This window comes from Schistocerca nitens, chromosome 2 (genome assembly GCF_023898315.1).
Source record: "Schistocerca nitens isolate TAMUIC-IGC-003100 chromosome 2, iqSchNite1.1, whole genome shotgun sequence".
Taxonomy (NCBI): domain Eukaryota; kingdom Metazoa; phylum Arthropoda; class Insecta; order Orthoptera; family Acrididae; genus Schistocerca; species Schistocerca nitens.
Window position 1 is genome coordinate 623,538,500 of NC_064615.1, and position 8,117 is coordinate 623,546,616.

Consider the following 8,117-nt stretch of genomic DNA (forward strand, 5'->3'; position numbering starts at 1 on the left):
GGCAGTAAAATTCAATCTGCCGTACGGTGCTGCCATCTCTGGGACGTATTGAGAATGAACGCGGCCTCATTTTAAAACAATGCGCATGTTTCTATCTCTTTCCAGTCCGGAGAAAAAAAAATCAGAGGCCCTAGAACTTGAATGCACCTCCTACAATAAAGGAATCACGCAAGACGGGAAAACGTGGGTGCAAGGAATGTGATGAAGAAACCTCGGGTAACAGAAAAAATGTTTTAATTGATCGACGAAAGAAGTAAAAATAAAAAGCGAACCACATTAATATGGCACTATCCGTAATTCTTAATGAAGTAATGTGAAGTACAGCGAAAGCGATGCGCAATTGCTGCAGGAATGAAGTGAAGGAATCAAACTCAATGGCCCTAGGAAGGATTGATTCAGCATATATGGAAGTCAAACCAACCTTCTAATAAAGGCAAAAGCATTAAAATGAGCTATGGAAATGCCATGGTCAAAAGCTTAGGAAAGATCGTATGTGGACACACTTCACTGAAAGCTTGCAGTTGGGGGACGACTGATGACATGGTGGAAGAAATGGGAATCCATAAATAATCCCGTGTAGGAGTCAGACATAGCTTTTGAGTACTTAGAATCTATTAAGAAGAAAAGGATCGGTAAAATCCCTCCGCTAATCCTAATATCATTTACGCAAGTGACAAATGAACGTCTATTCACAATCTGGTGTGTAGAATCTGACATTGAAGACCTACCAGACTTTCGAAAACAATATCCACACAGTTCCGAAGATGGCAAGAGGAAGTAACTGTGGGAACAATCTAAGCATCTGCTTAACGGCTCATAGGTCCAAGTTGTTGACAAGAACATACAAGAGAACTGAAAATTGATGTGTCAGCAGCTCAGTTTGAGATTCGGAAAAGTAGCGATGACAGACAGCAAACGCTGACGCTACGCTTGATAAAAGTGGGAGAAAGAAGGAAAAAACCTATATTCGTTCAGAGAATTTGTCGATCCAGAAAAGCATTGTACTATATAAAATAATTCACGATATTCGAAATCATGAGAAAGAGTAAGCTATGGGTTAAGACTTTAGTGTACGTTACGTACAAAAAGAGTGAAAATGAGAATGGAAATCCAAGAAGTATGTGCTCTAATTAAAACCGATTTAAGACAGGGATGTAACCTTTGGACTCCACTGTTCTATCTATGTATCGAAGCTATGTTAGTTACAGAGGGGGTTCAAGAATGGGACAAATTCAGGGTGAGAGGTCATCGTGACTAGATTCATTGGTGATGTCCTCAGCGAACGTGAAAAATTGCAGGATCTGTTCGATGAAATGAACGGTCTAATCAAGACAATGAACTGAGGTTGAAACTGAAATGACAGTATCAGCAATGGAATAAACGATAAACTTATCAAAATTGGTGATCGCGAAGCAGACGAAATTTAGGTTTCTGTTCCCTCATTCTGCGAAACCCTGGAGATTGACGTTCCTTCGTCACCACTTAGCGAAATTATAATAAGAAGCTTGGAGAACGATCGTTTATAGTTCGAAATTAATGTGGCAATAATATGGTTGATTCACGTCTGTACTAAACGTACCTGCAGCTGTCACTCCTCCCTGCAATTTTACAAATACATACACCCGCAGAATCTGCCTGTACCCTATTTCGGTAAGCAGGTAAGCTCGACCTGCAGCTAGTGTTTGAATAGTGAGTTGAATTTCTTTAGGAACTTGACAGGGACGGGCGGGACCAGGGGACGGGGAACGATTACAAACGAGAAACTGACACGCGGAAATTGAATCCAAAATTATTATCTATTAGTTGTAATGAACACCAGCGTTCAATTCCCGCCGACTTCAGTATTTTATGGTTTGTTGAATTAAATTCAGTCCACCCCGCCGAGTGTCACGTAATGAGTATCTGGTGAAAATAAGCAGCAATACTGAACGCTCGAATGAGTGAACGTTGGCAAAAGATCTAACTAAATGACACCTATCGAATGCACAAATTTGTGTTCAGATGGATGAAAATTGCCAATTATTGGCCATTAACGATTTTACTGATGTCCCATGAAATCTGTATCGAGTGCTGTATTCTTCAGTCATCTTTCGGCAAATTACAAAAAAATTACTAATCCTATTAGAGACTAACTGCTTCTGTTGTCTGCATCACCCACTGTTCGGCTTTTTCTTTTTTTAGATAATTAGAAGCACAATTATTTGAACCAAGCAAGAAATGTGGTAATTCGCTGGAAGAGAAAAAAAATATACTTGACATTATATAAACTGGAAATTCGTATGTATTGTTTTTTCTCAGTCAGAAATTTTACTCCAATTAACGCATCAATATTGCCCACTGTCACATTTTCGGAGACCCTTTATAACACTAACAATACGTTATGTTCCAGCTCATGCACGACAGAATATTTTGCGGAATTATAGAAACTATTGCCGTTTACAGATTCCACATCGAAATGAACTCTTATTCTACACTTTTTCAATTCCATAATGGTTCAAGGAGGGGTACCACAACGTATTCAGCGCCGTGTCTGCGTTTCCATTTCTTGCAGAAACCATGAAGAAAAGAGGACTGTTCCAGTATCCCTTCCCAGATACCATTACAACGTTTTGTCATTGCATTCCTTCATAGATGCAGTGGAGTGTATTTATACTTACTGGGAGATATTTAAGACACATCGTCTTCCTACTGTATAGTTTGGTAACTTACCTTGAGCTACCTTAAAGAAGCAAAACCATTTTTTCGGAAAATTATCAATGAAAAGTTTTAATAGGTACTTAATATCATAGACATATGAAATGAAGTCAAATAAAAGCAAGCTTTTATTGGATTTGTGAAGATACTTTGTAAAAATTTCTACAATAGAATATTTTCTCGTAGTTTTACACAAACAGCACACCGAAATATTCGGCACAAATGTCCTTTTCTTAGAACCTCCGACGCAGACGCCGTTTATTAACGAACCATGATTGGAACAAGTGTGCGTCGTCAGATACTATGTAAGAACGCTATTGTAATTGCAATTTTATGCAATCTCAAGTTTACAGCTACCTGCCGCGATAAATCGTCACAATAACTGTATAAATTCGCTGGCATCAGTTTACATTGTTTGGAAGTTTAAAACCATATTTCAAAAGTTATGAATAAAATAAAATCGAAGTCTATATAAATTGAATAAAACGTTAATTTTCTATACTGTTGCTTGTAACACGTCCGTGTCTCCACCAGTATGAACTTTCAAATAAAAATGTCAAATACGTTTTATAGTTTAACTGGCCGAAAGTAGCGCTGATAACTGTGAGAGCATATACCTACAAGAAACAGTACCAATGATACTGTCATTGAGAGAGAAGGTAACGTCAGCCTTACGCAAGACCACATACGTACAAAACTGAAGTAGTACTTTTGCACATGGTGAGACATTGACCACCCTGACGAATGTGGCCGAGACGTTACCATTAGCAATAAAAGTTGCGAAAAGAACGAGAGAAAGAAAAATAATAGCCTTTTAAAAAGGTGGTGAAAGACGCGAAAACCTTGGACAGAACTGTACTGGAGCATAATATTACAGGAAGCAATCTGGCGGAAAATGGCAAGTTTTGTCGAACTCGTGATCATTAGTTCGAATACAACCGTAAAAAAATGGGGGGATCATTGGGTAATTCACGAGATCGTATTAGAAATAAATGATTTGCCGAGCTGAGAAGAAAGTGGTCGCAGATGGGGATGTAGGTGAAAGGTGAAGCTCTAAAGGAGGGACAAGGTGATCAATTTGCCTGTGACTAAGGGCAGAACAGTGTGAGCGAGTAGTGAACGGTGGAGTAGAAGAGAGCACTGAAAATTTCTGAGAAGGAGATGCGGAGAAGGAAAGATAGATTCTGGTTGAAGAAGAAACCTGATCATTGAACGTGCTACTCGTCTTGAACAGGCTGGAAAGAAAGAAAATGGCGCGTGAAAAAGAAGGAAGTAGTCAAAGTATTCCATCAATTAAGGAATTGAATTTAAGAGCCATTGTACTTTTCTGAAGTTTTTCTTAGCTCTTTGGCAGGAATACCTGTTGATACCTACTTCAACATTTTGTTGCCATAACCGCGGCGGTTCTTTAACTTCCCCCCTACACACATTTCGCAAGCGGTAAAGAAATCCAGCGCTTTCTCCGTTGCTTCCATAGCCTTCAAAGCGCTCCTCGTGGCTACCAGCAGAGCATGTAACACATCGACCGGGAGTCGGTCAGTGCCGCCGGATTCTTCAGCCGAGAGCAAAGGGATCGCCTTCACTTCGCCGGAGCCAGGGGGTGGCATATCGGAGGCGGATCCCACCGCTCGCTCTTCGCCTCGCGCCGGACGCAAGCGAAGGCGAGCGGTGCACCTTGCCAGCAGCTCCATGAAGTCCACGGTGGCGGTGACCTCCCTCTTCACGCCTTCATCAACGCGGTCCTCGAACCGACCACCGCGCAGCGTCCTCTCTGCCTTCTCTATGGCTCCGACGATTTCTGCGTGTATTGCCACCGCCGCCTCCACGTCGCTCAGCGCCTTCAACATCCAAGCTGAGGTCTCAGTGGCGGCGGCAACGATTGCCCGCTGGATGTCAGCCGCAATCACAGACTTGCACGTCTTTGCCCTCTGTACTACCAGTCGTGTCGCTTCGTATGCCTCCATCGCCAGCTTGACAGTGTTGGCCACGGCCTGCATGCTGCTTAGCATCGTCTGGCAGCTGACCTTAACCCTATGCACTCTTTTCTCAACAATATTGCAAATCTTCGCGACAGCTGAGACTTCCCACGACTCGCGGGCAACCATTCTCTTTCGTAAATTTCCGTCGCAGGACTGCTGCCCGCTGGGATCCGCCTCCGTATCCACGCTTTCGTCATTCCCACTGCTCACAGCTGTTGGCACTTCTTCACTACACCCCACACTCGCACCGCTGGAGCTATTTTCAGCCTCCTGCTTTGCATTGGATGGTGTTGCGCTACATGCGCCTTCCTCAGGGAGTGACACAGCATTAGCTTTCTCTTCCGCCTCACGAGCCGATTCATCCAGTCTTTTATTCAAATACGCCTTTACGGCATCGAGTCTCCGGTCGAAGTCGACCATGGGTCCACGAGTCTCTTCCTCTTCAACGTCTGAACGTTTGCCTTTCCTGCGGCCGCGGGAACACTTCCGCGACCTGTACCCCATCAGCCTCTGAGTGCCGAACACGTCGAGTACAAAGACGCTGATATCGCTGTTCATTGCACACACCACCTCCATGCAGTTATAGATTTCTTCCATAATAAGCTCTTCCTTCATTGCCTCCGCCTCGAGGGCGTCTATTGTGTCGTCATAGATTTCCGCTAGGTCTACCGAGGATGTCTCTGGAAGCCCAGTATCCGTATTGTCATCACTGTCTGCTCCGTTGCCAGAACAGCAGTATGACTGCCCATCAGCCGAGCCTCTCCTTGCGCTGCTGTTGCGGTTGCTACCTCTGCTGCTGCTGCCAGACTTTTTCACTACACTGGTGACTCCACTTTCACCGTCCGCTCCCGAAGTTTCACGATTCTCTGCACTGTGAGATGCCTCTTCGCCAGACGCCTCTGGAACCTCACCCTCCTCGTAGCATTCAAGGGACTGCTTATTTTGGTTGACAATTTGTGGTAATCTAATGGCGACACTGCTGCACGAATGACTCGCGCTGACCTCAGACTTGCAGTAGTTAGATTTCACTTGGCTGCATACACTTTGAGACTCTGCAGAACTTCCCTCGCTAGGTGGCGAATTGGTTTCACACTCTGGTGTTTGTGTGGCATTTGGAGGAGATTCTCGCCGTTCGTCGTCCACAGCACTGCCTTGGACACACTGCGGAACCTGGCCTTCTGCCGACGCCGGTCCTGACGACATTTGTTCTCCATCATGCTCCGGCCCTCCGCTCTCTGGCTCTTCCATTCCAGTCGTGGTACTGGCCGCCTTTGCCAAAGCTACCGCAGCAGTCTTCATCGCCGAACGGTCCTGTGTCAGAGGTAGTATCCTGAAAACAAAATGTAAGTCCCTGTTAGTCTGTGTAACAGCAATTTGGATGCGTGCAAAAATCGTTAGCAAAATGTCAAACTAATTTAGTAAAAGTTTTGGCAATTAAAGCTGTGAGCCGGACCGCGGCCAACTCTGAACCTTGGTCTTTCGGGAGCAAATGCTCTACCTATTCAGATATCTGGCCACTCTGTTACGGAAATATTTGCACCACTGAATTGTTCAAAGTATATTACACCACCGTCCTGTTCATAAAGACTCGACTTATACTGATTTCTTTTGCTGTTATAACCATACATTCAGCTGAGTAGGAAACTTTCTTTTTATTTCACCGACATTGTGTATATATAGGACCCTTGCGTTTACTTTTCCACATTTTCCAGTTTCCTTAGCGAATTCGAAAATTCAACAGTTCCATATGTAGAATGTTACGGAAAGGTAAGTTTTTTCATGTTTATTCATGGCTAGTTCCCCTTGGCAGCAGTTTCCCGGCAGTCCGAATGGTTCCATGAGGCATATTTTACCAATGGTAGCATCATGACACTAAATTACAGGTCACATGTTCTGTTCATACGTGCTGTGCCTTTCTGAATTCTCATGCCGTTAATAGTGGCTCATTATTTCTCTCTTGTAAACAATTTTGTTTAACTGGAATACCGAATGTGTACGATTTTGTAATTTATGAATATATTGCTTATGCCAAGGTAAGATAAGTTTCCTCTTATGAACTCAAGGTATAATACGGTATCTGTACAGAATGAATGACGAAAAAAATGAAATAGAACAGAGGAATTCCCAAGAGCCAGTAAAAACAGCACCCGAGTGTTCCATAGAATATTAACAGTATCTTCATTCTATGAATGTAAGATCTACTTTTTTGCCTGTTCTCGATATCAATGCCGGCAAGATTCTAGTCTCAAAAATCACTTTCAGAAACTTTTTAATTTTATGTTAAAAATAATTTTTTGCGTAAACGCATTTGCAACCCTAATTTTTCACATATTTCCTCATTCTCAAGTTTCATTCACTTAAATTTTATTTAAAATTCGTTATTGACTATCAGTCAGCTAGTCGAAAGTTGAAACATTATTAAGAGTGGTGTTTCTCGATCCTATGTGCTAAAGCATGTGAAGATTTTATAAACGGCCGTATCATAATTGCACTGACTTAATTTACATCTCTTGCACTGCCAAGGGAACTGACCGTAGTGTGTGAAATTTCAGCCTCACACGGCTACCCGTTCCTGAGAGAAAGTGTTCCTAAGTAGCGTGGCAAATCTTAAGGATTTCGCTTTAGCCGACAGAGGGACGGAGCTCTATAAACAAAACCGTTTTTAACGTGTTTACTCAGATGTGTTTCTCGCTTTCACAAAGTATTCGTTTTTTTCACACGGATGTTAATGTCTTTCGGAATCTCACTATCGGTCAACCAAGCGTATTTTATTCTCCAATGTATTGAAATGTGATTGTGTCCAGTTTAGAGTCTGGAACATTTTACAACTGGCTTTCTTGCTTACGAATGAAGCTGACTTTTCAAATATGGCTCTGGCAAAACATTTATCTGTCACCACTGATGTGCAATAGGATGTGAAAGTCTGGAGAACCGCCTGAACTGCAGATAGTTGGATTCGTCCGTCCTAAACCATTCGTTTCTTCATACGGTCGTAGCTGAGCTTTGGACAAAGCTGAATCCACGACTTTTACCTCCTGTATCATTTTCTTAACGATGGTTTCAGCGCCAGGTGATCCATTCAGTTCATCCGATTAAACAGAATCGTTCAATGCTCTTCAACTGCCTTTTGAAGTACTAACGAGCAGCAAGAACATTTTTATAATTATGTTGGGTAGAAGCCCAGAAAAAATGGATTATCTACTGCAGCAACTTCTACAACTGGAAAAATTGAAGTTGAGTTAAAGTGAGACCAGTACAAAAAAGGAAAATCACTTTCAACGAAAAATATATAAAGTTCGGTATTATGGCATGCCTATAGTGCTCTTAACTGCCGTAGAAACCGATATACTGCTTATCTGTGTAGGCCGATAAAGGAGGTTTTTCTTATTGCTTCGAATTGCAGGTGATTGATTATACCTGATGTGGAAGAAAATGTGTTACTTT